The 14726-nt window shown below is 40.8% G+C and overlaps 1 protein-coding gene across 3 annotated transcripts in view; it reads left to right on the top strand.

Annotated features, from left to right (window-relative positions):
- Window positions 1-14726, top strand: part of FAM168A (family with sequence similarity 168 member A) — a 187759-nt gene that overhangs the window by 69732 nt on the left and 103301 nt on the right. The window contains exon 1 of one of the 3 annotated variants that reach the window (XM_053670797.1): window positions 6443-6462. The exons of the other annotated variants lie outside the window; for them this stretch is intronic. The gene's annotated coding sequence lies outside the window, so the exon portion shown is untranslated. Of the gene's footprint in view, window positions 1-6442; window positions 6463-14726 lie in introns of those variants that run through there. 3 annotated transcript variants of the gene reach the window in all.

Genomic DNA, 14726 nt, shown 5'->3' with positions numbered 1-14726 from the left:
CAGTATATGCAAATTTTCAGAATGTGAAAACTTCCTGTGAGAAAATCAGTGGGAAGCTTGATCCAGCTAGAACCAGAGAGTCAGGTGAACTAGGCCTCCCCTCTCGTCCCCGGCTCTTAAGGCCTCTTCTAGTTATGCTGGACCAGCATCTGCTCACCGTGAAGTATTCGTACTTAAATGCAAGTGTTGTCCGAAACAGGCTGCATCTCCTCTCCAGTCTTGCAGGCCTTTCTTCAGAGCTTAGTTAGGTAATTATACTCTCCTGGAAAGCTAAAAAGCCTTCCAGGCTGGTTCCTGATACCGCTCTTCTTCAAACTCCTGTTGCCCTTCGTAAGCCAGTGCAGTTCTCTTCTGAGTTAAAGTACTGACAAGTGTTCATCTGTAATTTGTTTCTGTATTGCTTCCTATTCTAGAAGGTTTCACCATTCATGATATGTTTTTTAAAGATTTTATTTTTTTTATCTTTAGAGGAGAAGGGAAGGAGAGGAGAGAAATATCAGTGTATGGCTGCCTCTCATGTGTCCCCCACTGGGAACTGGCCTGCAACCCAGGCATGTGCCCTGACTGGGAATCGAACCACAGTTGTTTGGTTCGTAGGCCCACGCTCAATCCACTGAGCTACACCAGCCAGGGCCATTTATGATATTTTTGATTATGCCCAGAGTGGAAGTTTTTTGTTTGATTACTTCTGTTTCTTAAGCCTAGGTTACAGGTTTATTTAGAAGTTTTTTAACTTCTTCAGCTCAGGAATCCCTCAGTTCAGGGAATAAAGTGTGATGAAATGAAGCCCTCTGGGAAGCCTTTTCTCACCCTTCTAGAGCTAGTAATTCCTTTTCTTTTTGTCTTAGTGCTGGTCACCCTGCCCTAGAACTATCTCTCCCCCTGCCCCCCCTTTTGCCCACCCCCCAGTGTCTATATCCCCTACTGGATATTGGCCCCCTTGAGAGCAGGTATTTGGTATAGTTTATCTCTTGTGTTTTTTCAACTGCCAACATAGAGTCTGGACACAGACGTGTTTGGTACATGTTTATTGTTTATTGAGAGTCAGGATACAGGAGTTCCAGTGTCAGTTCTGCCACTCTGACCTTCAGTAGACCATTTCCAATCTGTGAAACTCCAGTTTTCTTATCTGTAAAATATGGAGTGTGGACTCTAAGACAGGTATCTTAACACTTACCCTACTTAGAGTAGTCAGGATCCAGCTGAAGCAATAGCAGCCACACTAATAATTTGAACAGGTAGGATTTAATACAAAGAATTGTTTAACATCATTGATCATCAGAGAAATGCAAATTAAAGCCACAGTGAGACATTACCTTACATCTGTCAGAATAGCTGTCATCAATAAATGAACAAACAACAAATGTTGGTGGGAATGTGCAGAAAAAGGGAACCCGAGTGCACTGTTGGTGGGACTGCAGACTGGTGCAGCCACTGTGGAAAACAGTATGGAAAGTCCTCAAAAAATTAAAAATGGAACTGCCTCATGACTCTGCATTTCCACTTCTGGGAATGCATCCAAAGAAACTCAAAACACTGACTTGAAAGAATATATGCACCCTTGTGTTCATTGCTGTGTTATTTACAATAGTCAAGATTTGGAAGCAGCCTAAGTGTCCATCAGTAGATGAGTGGATAAAAAAGTGATGGTACATTTACACAGTGGAATACTACTTGGCCGTTAAAAAAGGAGATCTTACCTTTTGCTATAGTATGGGTGGACCTGGAGACCATTATGCTAAGTGAAATAAGCCAGTCAGAAAAAGATTAGTATCATATGATTTCACTCATGTGGGATCTAATGAACAAAATAAACTAGCAACAAAATAGGTAGAGAGCAGGCTGACAGCTGTTGGAGTTGGTGGGCCTGGGTAGAGGGGTGGAGGGATACAGAAAAAAAACACCCCCAAAAGAAAACTACTCATGGACGTGGACAACAGTGTGGTGATTACTGGGTGTGGGGGTTGCAGCGGAGGAGGGTATTGGGAGGTAGATGGTGAAGGATGGAGCCTTTACTTGGGGTGGTGAACACACAGTAACATTGTACAGATGATGTATGTAGAATTGTGTATCTGAAACAGGTATAACTTTTTTATTTATTTCTAGAGAGAGGGGAAGGGAAGGAGAAAGAAAGGGAGAGCAACATCAGTGTGTGGTTGCCTCTCACGTGGCCCCTACTGGGGACCTGGCCCGCAACCCAGGCATGTGCCCTGACTGGGAATTGAACCGACAACCCTTTGGTTCGCAGTCCTGCACTTAGTCCACTGAGCTACTCCAGCCAGGGAAAAGTATAATTTTGTTAACCAGTGTCATCCCAATAAATTACGTAAAAAGGAAATAACATGAAACATTTAAAGAAAAGAGTTAACTAGGTAAAAAGTGGTTAACTTCTGAAAGAGATAAAAAGAGAACTCTAAGGTGTAACGAGGTGGTAACTGCAGAACGTGACTACCATCAGTCTCTAGGCTGCAGGGAAAGTGGACAAAGGAGGAATTTAGAAGCTTCCAAGAGAGCTCCATGAGGGACTGAGATGCAGGCCTCTGAGCAGAGCGGATGGTGTCCCAGGAATGTGCTGCTTGATGCTGTGAGGAAGAAGAAACTGGCCGGAAGGCAGTCACCTCAGAACCGGGAGAGCCACTGTGTTGAAACCTGCGTCTTCTTGCTGCCTCTTAGAAAAACCAAACACGGGAAGAAATCTCTTCTTTCTCACTTAGCCTTGTAGTCTCCTTCCAGCACCCACTGTTGGCAGGACCTACCTGAACCAGCTTGGAAGGGAGAAATGTAGTCTGCAGAGTGCGGTCCACTATCACAGAGCAGGGCAATGAAAAATTGGTTTGGAGCTTTAAGGCGGAAATTTGTATTTGTGTATTATAATGATCGGTTTTGCTGTTTGTCCACCCTGAGTTTAGTAGTGGCTGAAGTAGTGTCGTATTTGTCTCCGTGTCTACATTGTCCCCAAAGAGGCCTGACACTGCAGAGTTGCTCAGTAAGATACTGTTTGAATCAAGAAGTCTCTAAGATTGAGAAATTTAGGTGTTTCTCTGGCTTGGCTTAAGTCTGATTATCTTAGAGGGGATTGTGGCCAGGCATTCTCTGTAGCAATTGAAATCTTATTGAATGCCATTTGTCTGGGGCCTGTCTTGACATAGTTTGCATTAGGTGCTAGAGTACAGACAGTGAAATAGCCCTGGCTAGGTGGCTCGCTTGGTTGGAGTGTTATCCCATACACCAAAAGGTTGCAGGTTTGATCCCAAGTCAGGGTACATACCGTATTTTGCTGTGTATAACATGCACTTTTTTGCCCAAATCTTTGAGGGGAAAAATAAGGATGTGCATTATACATGGGTAGTACTAATTCTGTATCTGTATAAATGTTTTTTAATGCTTTTATTTATGCTTATGCATTAAAAGTATAACTCTAGAAAGCAATAAGGATATCTGTATGCAAAATAAATGTCCTGGAATACGATAATTGATTTTGTTTCTAAATAGAAGTAAATAAAAAATTGAATTAAAAAATTAAAATGAAAGATTTTTTTCCTGCGTGTGGGCCAAAAACATGGATGTGCACTGTACATGGGAGTTCATTACACACAGCAAAACATGGTGTCCAGGTTTTGGGCTACATCCCTGGTTGGGACGCGCACAGGAGGCAGCTGACACGTGTTTTCCTCTCGAGTCAGTGTTTCTCTTTCTCTCCCTCTCCCCTTCCTTCCCCCTTCTCCCTTCCCCTCTCTTTCCCTTAAAGAAAAAGCATATCATCAGGTGAGGACTAAAAAAATATACTCATGTGAAATTATATCCCCTTCTCTAAAGCGTGAAAATATGAATTCTAGGGTAGGTATTTTACATATAAGTATATTCCTCAGAAATTTAGTTCATTTTCTTGTAATATTATCTTCTGTGCAATTTAGTTCATTTTCTCACTAAAGACCATTGTATTATTCCCTTTTACAGTTGGAGAAACTGAGGCCCAGAAAGATTGTGGGACTTGACCAAAGTTATATAGGTAGTAAGTGCCAAAGCTGGCCCAGGTTTGGCTGTTCTAAAACTTGAACAGGGCACCATCCTCTTCCCTTCTCCCAGTTTATGAGGGTAAGCACAGAGTTTGTGTTAGCCGATGGAGGTAGAAATCTAGAATTGATTTGTGTTTCAGGCCACTTGGGCCTAGGCAAGTAACAACAGAGCAAAATAGCAGCACTTGCAATAATAGTGTTTGCTTATAAATGCCATTTAAAATAAGCCAGTTTGAACCTGAGTTTCAGAAATCCTATTGCTATCTGGCTGCTGGGTATTACTGTCTGTCTGTCTGTCTATCTATCTATCTATCTATTTATAAATAATCTGGCACTAGTGGCTTACAAGAGAGTTCTGATGCACTACCTGCAACATTAAGCTTCTCCTCTCTAAACTCCTCTAGGTCACTTTCCTTTTCTAGGGTCTGAAACTAGATAGGCCATTTACTTATTATTAGGAAGCAAATTTATGGGGCTGGTGTGTTTGTTGCTTCTGGGCTGGCACACACAAAGGTTTTAAATAAGTTATTTAGGCTTGAGAGTCAGTTATTCCTTTCTCAGGTCATCAGTCAGGCAGAGGTGGGGAGGCTGATGCATATGGCCCAGAAGAGACACTGTTCAGAGAAAAGCTTTGTATTAAAAGCAGAGGAAGAGGCCAGTAAATCAGGATTTGCTAATGGAATTATTCAGCTGGTTATTTTGTGATCCTCTGGGCGCCATTGGGATTGGCTGACATGGGCGTGTGATTTCGTCAGGACAGTGGGAAGCCCTTGGATTAGTGATACCTTTCCTTAGTTTCTTCTGGTGCCATCATTGACTCTCAGGACCCTCACCTTATCCCTCGATTTTCCTGGCAATAAATGCTGCTGCTCTGCTGCTTTTGGGAAATGATGACGTTTATTCTTTGGAAGGAACTGATGAAGGAGTCTGAACACGTCATTTATTTTTAACTACATACTCATTAGAGTTGAGCGCTTTCAGTTTGTGAACAGGAAAGGTAGTAGTGGAACTAGTGTGGGTTTTGAGAGCAAAACCACCTGGGCAAAGCCCCATTGTGCTACTTTATAACTAAATGGTTACCATCCTGTATGAGCCTTAGTTTCCTCGTCATTAAAATAACAATAATGATAAATAAGTTTGACGATAATAGTGGTCCATGATTTGGGGTCAGTTTGTGAATTTCTCTGAACCTCAATTTATTGATCTGTAAAATGGAGGCAGTAATTCCTCAGTAATAGGTTTGGTTTGTAAAGAAACTGGATAATGTAAATGGCAGCGTCTGTTGGAATGCCTGGCACACAGTATTTGTGTTTGCGGAGTGTTAAATAAGTTACTGTGACTGTTCGTAGGAGATCTGAAGAAGGCTCCTGAGGGCAGGATAGTTCCTGGGGGGTGGGTCAGGGCTTATTAATAAATACTCATTGGTTAATTTGTTCAGTGGAGGGCTCTTGTCATTTCCTTTATGAACAGTTTTACTCGATCTGCTGGTGTTCTTTCTGCTACCAGTCGGGTCTACAGACAGAACTAGGCAGTCGTTTCCCCTGAGAGCTTCCTTCCCAAGCTGCGGTCCTCTTGTGTTATTCCAAGTTGCTCTCTATAGAGAACGCGGAGTACAAAGGCTGAATTGTGGTACAAAACTTCCAGTAGCTTGTATTTCTGGGTCCATTGTTTTGTATACAGACTGAGGAGGGATTGTCAAAGGCCTTTAAGAAGGTGTGATTGAGTTGTTTTTTTGCTATTTCTTTTTCTTTTTCTAGTTGTGGGTATGGAGTTTAATGAAATAAATTAATAATTTAGACTTTATAAACATAAAAACTACTCTGTAAAAGAATGCGTTCAGAGATTTAAAAAAAAAACATGTCACAAACTGGGAGAAAATCTTTCCAAAACACATACCTGATAGAAGATTTCTGCTCAAAATACACAAAGGGCTCTAAAACAGCCCCATTAAAAGTGAGTAAATATCTCTTTTGCTATTTCCTTACTTTAAGCCAAGAAGAAGGATTGGCCAGTAAAAAGATATTTTACGGGCCAGCGAAGTAGATGTCCCTGTAGAGCTGACTTGCCATTTCTATTTAGCCTCTTCAGGCAAGAGACTCCAACAAGTCTGAAGTACAACAGTTCCAGTTCAAGCACTTATTTCATTTCTCTTTTCATCATAGAGTAGAGTCCTTTGAGATCTTCAAAAGCTGAAACAGAGATGAGTGGACTTGTTTAAAGTTATATTGTAAAACCAACCCAGATTTCTTCCTGTTAATTCTCTTCCTGCAGTTCTTTTGGACCAGTAGCTGTTTATTTCATAGGCTGTTTAGCCAACAATAAGCAGGGTGTTTGAGAGTACTCTGCTGTTCCTCCTCATCCCTACTGCAAGGTTGCACTGAGCTGGAAACTTTACGAAGTTCTTTCATGGCCACTGTTGCCGTTTTCCTCACAGCACTTTGGTGAGGTAAGCAAGTCAGATACTCTTTAAATGGTTTTCAGTTTAGTTCTTGTTTTTTAAAAAAACTGATGAGGAAATTGAAGTCTAGAGAGGGGAGGTGACTTGTTCGGAGTCACATAGTGAGTTAGGGGTACGCTTAGAATTAGAACTGAAGAGCGATAAGACCCTTTTATTTTTTTTAGGTGTTCGCTATTACTGGGAACACTGTCGCACACTGCTAACACTGTATGTTATTCTCTACATTTTTTTTGACAATCCAATGAGAGACAAATACTTCATTGTTTCAATTTTCACTTCCCTAATTACTAGTAAAGTTAAATATTTTTAATGTTTATTGGTCATTTGTAGTTCTGTGAATTTTGCAACATTTATCACACATTTTCTGCTAGGTTGTCTCATTTTTGCATGGGGGGAGGTGAGTGGTGCTCTTATGAAGCGTATTAGGGTTACTCATCTTTTGATATATATGCTGCAAATATTTTTGATGTTTATTTATATAACTTGGTGCTTTCCTAGAGCCACAAGGAGAAAAAAATTTTATATTAGGGTAACCATTTTAAAAATAGCATGCTATTACTACCACTAATACTACTATTGAACATTTACTTCATGAGTTTTCCAAGAACTTCATATTCTTTCTGTCTTTTGTCCTTTCTTTTTTTTAAATTTATTTTTAGAGAGAGGGGAAGGGAAGGAGAAAGTGGGAGAGAAACGTCTATGTGTGGTTGCCTGTCATGTGTCCCCCACTGGGGACCTGGCCTGCAACCCAGGCATGTGCCCTGACTGGGAATCGAACCAGCAACCCTTTGCCTCACAGACCCGTGCTCAATCCACTGAGCTACATCAGCCAGGTGTTTCTGTCTTTTGTCCTTTCGAGAGCTTTGCGAGGGAGCTTATGATTTAAAAATAAGATGGTTTGAACATGTACATCTCACCTCCTTTTAAAAACTCCATTGAAATGGAATAAAACTGGTTTTAGCTCACAAAGGCTAAGAGAGTAGAAGACAGGAAAGAGGGACAGGTGACGAATGACTCAGTGGATTGGGGAGAGTGGGAAGCCACGGCTGCGGGGGAGTGTGACCGGGGACAAAGCCACTTCGAGGTGCAGCACTCTGGAAAGCCCCAGGTACTGGAGGGTCTCAGCGTCTTGAATGTCGGGATGAACGGGGAGCCGAAAACAGGAATTCAGAGGTTACGTAAGGAATAATCTTTTATAATAAAGGTCTTTTCTTTATTTCATTATAACTTTGGAGTCTTATTCTCTAAAGAAATAAAGTCAGAGAGGCCCTAGATTTGGAAGTACCAATTCTAGCTGCCTCGAGTAGAAGAGAGGTGACATTGTAAAAACAGATTAAGTGAAGGTCTCCATCCAGTTCTTAGCTTCCAGACGTAGGTAGTCAGGCTTCCCCTCCTCAGGTGGGAGATTGGAGGACTCGTCTCTGGGAAACCGACTCACAGACATGTGAGGGCCTCCTCCTTAAAAATCTGGGCTGGCATTTTCTCTCGATACAGCAAAGCCCGGAAGTCGTTACCGCGTGCTGCTGCTTATACAGCCTATCTGTGGGTACCTTATTCTTAAATATCAAAGACTAGGCAAAGATCATCCGATGTTCTAGAAGAACCTCTAATATGGATAACAGAAATAAAAACAAATACATAAAATGAAGAGAGCAGGGGGAAGGGAGAGGAAAAGAGAGACAACACAGAAAGCCAAAGAAAATATGAAAAAAACTCAAATCAGAGGAGATCTTGCCTAAGTGGAATAATAATAGGGCCCTATAAAAGGAATAATTAGGACACTTAAAATATATCAGAAATAAAGAATAAGACAAAGAAGTAGAAAACAAGAAAGAAACAAATTAGAGGATCAGTTTCAGGTTTATTTAAATTTAAGAAAATTGATCTAATTATTTTTGACCATTTTCCTTTGGTTCCTCTAGTTTTTTCCCTTTAAGTTTCTGGGTCTCCTAATAGTTAGATGTTGGATCACAGAGTGAAGAAAATCATCAAAGAAATAATGTAATTTCCTAAAATCTAAGTACACAAGCGTTTAGGTTGAAAATCCCATTGAGTACTCAGTACAATGAATAAAAGAAGAAACATATCATCATGAAATTTCAGAACACTGGGTAGAATGAGAATATCATAAAAGCTTATGATATTAAATTAATGGGTAACAAAGGCATTGGACTTCTCAAAAGCAATGTTGGAAGCTAGAAGAAAGTAGAATTGCCTTATATTCTGGAAAGAAATAATTTCCAGCCTAGGATTCTATACCCCATCCAAACTAACAATTGAATATGAATGTAGGAGGGAAAAAGACATTTTCAGGTCTCTCAAAAGATTTCCTGTGTGTGCTGTTTTAGGAAACTTGGTAGTTTGATGAGCCATAATGGGTAGAAAAGAAGGAGGGAGGCATGGGTCCAAGACACGGGGTATCCAGTACAGAACAGCGAGCAGAAATCCCACAGTGATGATGGTTCAGGCGCGCTCCTGGACCGCGGCTACGCAGGAGGCCTAGAGCCCAGAGAGAGTGAGCATTTTAGAACAGGAGGTTAGAGTTCTCCAAGAGAGATGTTTTACAGGAAAGATAAAATGAAATCAACAAATTATCTGACATATATGACCACATTAAGAGGAGGCCTAACACTATTTTGGAGAATTTGGAGATGATTTGGGTAAAAGGATATTAAAACCACGCAAGTTAAAAATAAGGCAACTGTTAATTCTAGGAAAAACTAGAATTCTAGCCATCCAGGAAAGGCAGTGTCCTTATAATACACTGGGTATCTTAGCTGTGAAAACCATAAAATAATGTGAACTGTGAATATTGTTCAAAACGTTTTATTTGGGAATAATTCTAGAGTTTTAGGAAGTTGCAGAGATAGTACAGGGAGGTCCTATACACCCTTTATCCACTTTTCCCCAGTGGTTAGATCTTAAAACTGTAGTACAGTATCAAAACCAGGAAAGCGACATTGGGGCAGTGTGTTATTCTGTCACATTTACAGCTTTGTGTAACCACTGCAGTAATCAGGAATATTTGATTTCCCTCACGCTCTTCCTCTGTGGTCATAGCACACTCCCCTGCCCCCCAGTCCCCAACTCCTGACAACTACTGATTTGTTTTCCATCTGTATAATTTCGCCACTTCAAGGTAAATATATCAGTGGAATCGTACAGGGTTTGTGACCTTGTTTTTTCATTCAGCATAATGCTCTTGAGGTCTCTCCAGTTGGTTGTATGCGTTAAGAGTTTGTTCCTTTGGATTGCTGGGTAATGTTCCCTGGAATTGGTATGTCCTAAATATTAATTTAACTAAAAATCATGCTGTAACTGTGTTAGTGGAAGTATGTGTACATGTGTATGGGGGGCTGTAGAGGTGATGATTGTGTTATAAAGGAATAAACCCTCATAACAGAAAGATGATAAATACTGACTAAAATTGACAAAAACCCAGTAGAAGCCTTTTTTATTTTGAAATAATAGAGATAAATACTAAGAAAAAGAGCTAAAAGTTGGAAATGATTGCCTTTGGGAAACAGGAATCAGAAGTGAGGTAGGGGACTGCTGGTCCATTGTTGTAACACTTACAATACTTACTATGTACATATGAAGTAAAGGGTAATTACCGTGCACGGAAATGAGACCGAGAGAATTATGGACCTAAAGTTTTAGAATGAGTAACTGGAGAAGTCAAGACTTCAGCTCTGGCTCTCTGGCTCTCTGGCTCTCTGACTCTCTGACTCTCTGACTCTCAACAGCGCCCTTTCTGCCCCACTCTGCCTTGGAGGGCTTGCTGGTGATGTTCATACAGATGCTCTCAGCAGAGCGCTCTCAGTATTTTTGACATTGGTTGTCATAGCCTCTGCACCTAGGACGCTGCAAACTGCCTGGCATAGCAAACAAGAGTCCTAATGACCGAGGCTGATGCTGGGGTAATAAATAACCATAAAACTGTTTTTTGAAATGCCAGCTCAACAGCCATGTACATTTTCTTTTCTTTCGATGGACTAAGGGTAGATCTTTTTTAGGGATTGCACAGACCCATATATACTTTTTCAGTTTTAAAATCTATTGTTGGCCCCTGACAAAATATCCCTGCTTATAAGAGAAGGAAGTCACGACCCAGGTATGGGCTTAAAAGAGCTTGAATCCAGGCTATTGCTTCATTACTTTCTTTTTTATTTTTATTTTTTCTCTCCTCTACTGAAGTAGAGGTAGAGTGGAAGTACAGTAGGATTCCTTCCATTTTCAGCTGCAATTTCAGGTTCCTTGAGATTTCCCTCCTTGACATCCAGTGATCCCAAATTTCCTGTGTCACAGATAAAATCTGCAAATGATTTATCCCTCATCCATCGTGCATGGGAATTTTTAGTGAGGAATGCCAGTGCCCAGTGCTGGAGAATCATTCTTTGCCCTGATGTGCCAACTACAAGATTCAAACCCAGAATAAAGGCCTCAGAATGTGCCAGTGGTCTAGTGGTCTTCAGATGCTGGGTCACCCCTTCCCTGCGGTTCTACCACTGAAGCATTGTCGTCTGCAGGCGTCAGTTGCAGGCTCCCTTGGTTTTCTTTGCTTACTGGTGAGGCTGCTATGTGATTGTTTTATCCAATTAGAGACTAATTTCCCAGTTCTGAAGATGAAAACAAGAACTCAGTTATTCACTAGAGAAAATGTCATGACTAAATATGAGCGAAAACAAGAACAAAGCTTTATTTCTGTCCCCTGCCACCCCTGACTCAGTTGGAAGGAAAAGCAGGGAGAGGCCCTCAGCTTGGTGAAGTGCTCATGACCAGAAGGTGGGTAGGAATGGGTGTGTCTCAGCCGTCCTGTTCCTGAGGAGCAGTCCCTTCAGAGGGTTCCACAGGTGTTGGGACAGTAGTACAGACAAGAGTGCGGGGGTGTCTGTTATTCACACTGTCCTGGAGAGGGGGCCATGGGCTCCTTCTTCTATGATTCTCACCAAGAGTGCAGTCAACATTCACAGGCTGGATTGCACAGGCAGAAAAAGCCACCAGTCCTTCTGAATTGTAAGTCTAACATCAATCTTATTATTAAACCAATAGCACACATTTTTTGAAACTACTGTACCATAATATAATTGTATCACCTCACTTATAAGTTGGAACTTACTGGTTTCAGCCAGTGTAAGAGACACTTCTAGACCAAAGAGCCTTGTTGTAATTTGCTGGTAGGTCCCAGGCCTGTGCGGTGGTTTTCTGGGAACCATTGCCCCAGTAACGTTTTCTTCAGCTGCTTACTTCCGTCGTCTTTGGGTGCAGGGATGGGTGTTTGACAGTAGTGTGAAATAATGTGTAATCTTCGCTGCTTCTTTATCAGGAGCTTGACATCTGAGAAGAGGACAGATTCTTTGGGCAGGGTGTGTTAGGAGCCCCTTCAGTGATCTGGGTTCTGTAAAGGGGCTGTTTCTTTCTAGATGGGGATCCTTTGGCAACAGGCTTGGTCATTCTCCCTATTTAAGGATAATGGTTTCAGCGAAACATTTTGAGATGACTGCTAAAGAAATTAGGTCAAATCAGGCATGATTTATAAAATGCACCATTAATGAGGCAATGAGAAAGTCAATTCTGTCTTTCTGTGTCCTGAAATTTTAAAGAGGTTAATTAAAGGAAGGCCTTCAAATCATATGTTCCTTTGTCTTGGAAATATTCCCATTTTCAAATAATGTGCTTGTTATGTGACTACATTTAGTCATATAGTATTCAATATCAGTACTCATTACTTGAGTTCTTTTGTTTTATATCTAAAGTTATATAAATCTGGTTTTAACATAATATTTAAATTATAATTTTAAGAGGTGACTCTCCTGATGTGCTGTGACCACTGATCTATGATTAAATCAATGCTGTTGCTTCAGAAGCCTGTGCTCTGGTTTTCCTGCCACTCTCCACCTTGTTCCAGCCACATCCACTGTCTCTCAGTTGCTCTGAGAGCTCATCAAGTTCTTTTCTGCCTCGGGGCCTTTGCCCGTGCTGTTCTTTCCCTCACATGTTTCCCCACTCCTCCCTCCAATGTGGTTAACTACTCCTCTGTTGTGATTGTTTAAATATCATCATCTTGGAGTGTTCCTTCTTGTGTTGCCATTCTCAAGCAAATCTCCATGTTTGCTTCTTTATGAGCATCTCTTACACATTGTAACTGTGGGATGCATTGGTGTGTTCCAACTGCCCTTCATCTCTTTCCGCCACTAGAGCATAAACTCTGAGGACAGGGCCAGTGGCCACATTGTTGATTATTGCATTCTCAGTGTTTAACACAATATCCAAAGCCTAACTCATAGTAGGAATTTATAACAAATATTTGTGAATGAAGGAGCCCCCTTTTTGTAGGTAGCATCCAGGAGAACTGGACAAAAGATGAATGGTCACTTTTGGCTTAGCTTTGGCAGTCACACAGCATTACTTCCACTGCATCCCATTAGTTGGGCTAGTCTGGCTCAGATACACGAGGAGGAAAATTAGACTGTACCTCTTGTTGGGGTTGTAGCAATCTTTGGAAAACACAGTGTTGCAAGAGACAGTTCCTGTCTGGGTACTGGATATTTTCTTTGATAAATGGATGCAGCTCTTGTGTTCTATTCTCTAACATCCCTGGAGAGACATCCCTGGAGTATAGAGAGGCAGAGATTTAGATCCTGCTTCTATCAAAAAATGTAAGTGGTTCCTTCATTTATTCAACAAATGTATACAGGCATACCTTGTTTCATTGTGCTTCGCAGATATTGTGGTTTTCCTTTACAAATTGAGGGCAAGACCCTCCACTACAAGAAGATTACAACTGATTTTATTATGATATACTCCATTGCGGTGGTCTGGAACTAAACCCGCAGTCTCCCAGATATGTCTGTATTTTGATTTGGCCATTGCTTTGGACACTGAGAATGCAGTGGTGAACCAGGCAGCCTCTGCTCCTGCCCCCAAAGCACACAGTCAGTAAATGGAATCACTTGGACTCCCCACTGTTTCACCTGAACTATTGCCTTAAAAAAGAGATTTTATTTTCTTTGAGCAGTTTTAGGTTTATAAAAAAATTGAGAGAGAAGCACAGAGATTTCCCACATACCCCTGCCCCTACACATGAATAGTCTCTCCCTCATTATCAATAACACTTACCAGAATGATACATTTTTACCATGGATGTACTTATATTGGCACATTATAATCAACCAAAGTCCATAGTTTACATTAGGGTTCGCTGTTGGTGTTGTACATTCAGTGAGTTTGGATAAATATGTAATGATGTATGTACATCATTATAATATCATACAGAGTATTTCTTTGCCCTAAATATCTTCTATTTGTCATGCATTCCCTCTTTCCCACAGCCACTTATCTTTTTATAGTTTTGCTTTTCCCCCAAATGTCATATAGTTGGAATCATACAGTATCTGGCCTTTTAAGACTGGCTTTCACTTAGTAATATGCATTTAAGGTTCCTCCATGTCTTTTCATGCCTGACGGCTCATTTCTTTTTAGCACTGGGTGTACTACAGTTTATTTATCCATTTACCTACTGAAGGGCATCTTGGTAGCTTTGAAGTTTTAGCAATTATGAATAAAACTGCTCTAAACACCCTTGTGCAGTTTTTCGCTTGGATAGTTCTTAGCCTCTTTGAGCGTGATTGCTGGATCACATGCTAAGACTACGTTTAGTTTTAATATGAAACTGCCAAACTCTCCGCCAAAGTGGCTGCACCATTTTGCACTCCCACCAGCAGTGTATGAGAGTTCTTGTTGCTCTGCGTCTCGTCGTCATTTCTAAAGCTGGGTGGTGGTATCTCACTGTTTCAACTTGCTTTTCTTTGATGACATGTGATATGGAACATCTTTTCATATGCTTATTTTTCGTCCATATATCTTCTTTGGTCAAGTGCCTGTTAAGGACTTTGGTCCATTTTAATCAGGTTGTTTGTTTTGTTCTTGTTGAGTTTTAAAACTTATTTCTGTATTTGGGATAATAGTCTTTTATTAAGCATGTCTTTTACAACTATGTTCTCCCAATCTGTGGCATATTTTCTAATTCTTTTGATACTATCTTTTGCAGAGCAGAAGCTTTTAATTTAAATGAAGTCCAGCTTCTTTATTATTTCTTTTATGGGTCATGTCTTTGGTGCTGTCTAAAAAGGCATCACCATCCAACGTCATCTTGGTTTTCTCCTATGTTATCTTCTAGGAGTTTTATGCTTTTGTGTTTTACATGAAAGTCTGTGGTCCATTTGAGTTATTTTTTTGTGAAAGGTGTATGG

Source organism: Artibeus jamaicensis, unplaced genomic scaffold, assembly GCF_021234435.1.
Source record: "Artibeus jamaicensis isolate MK-2021 breed Jamaican fruit bat unplaced genomic scaffold, CSHL_Jam_final contig_64, whole genome shotgun sequence".
Taxonomy (NCBI): Eukaryota; Metazoa; Chordata; class Mammalia; order Chiroptera; family Phyllostomidae; genus Artibeus; species Artibeus jamaicensis.
The sequence above is the reverse complement of the archived record's forward strand: the minus strand, read 5'-3'. Positions and strand labels throughout refer to the sequence as shown.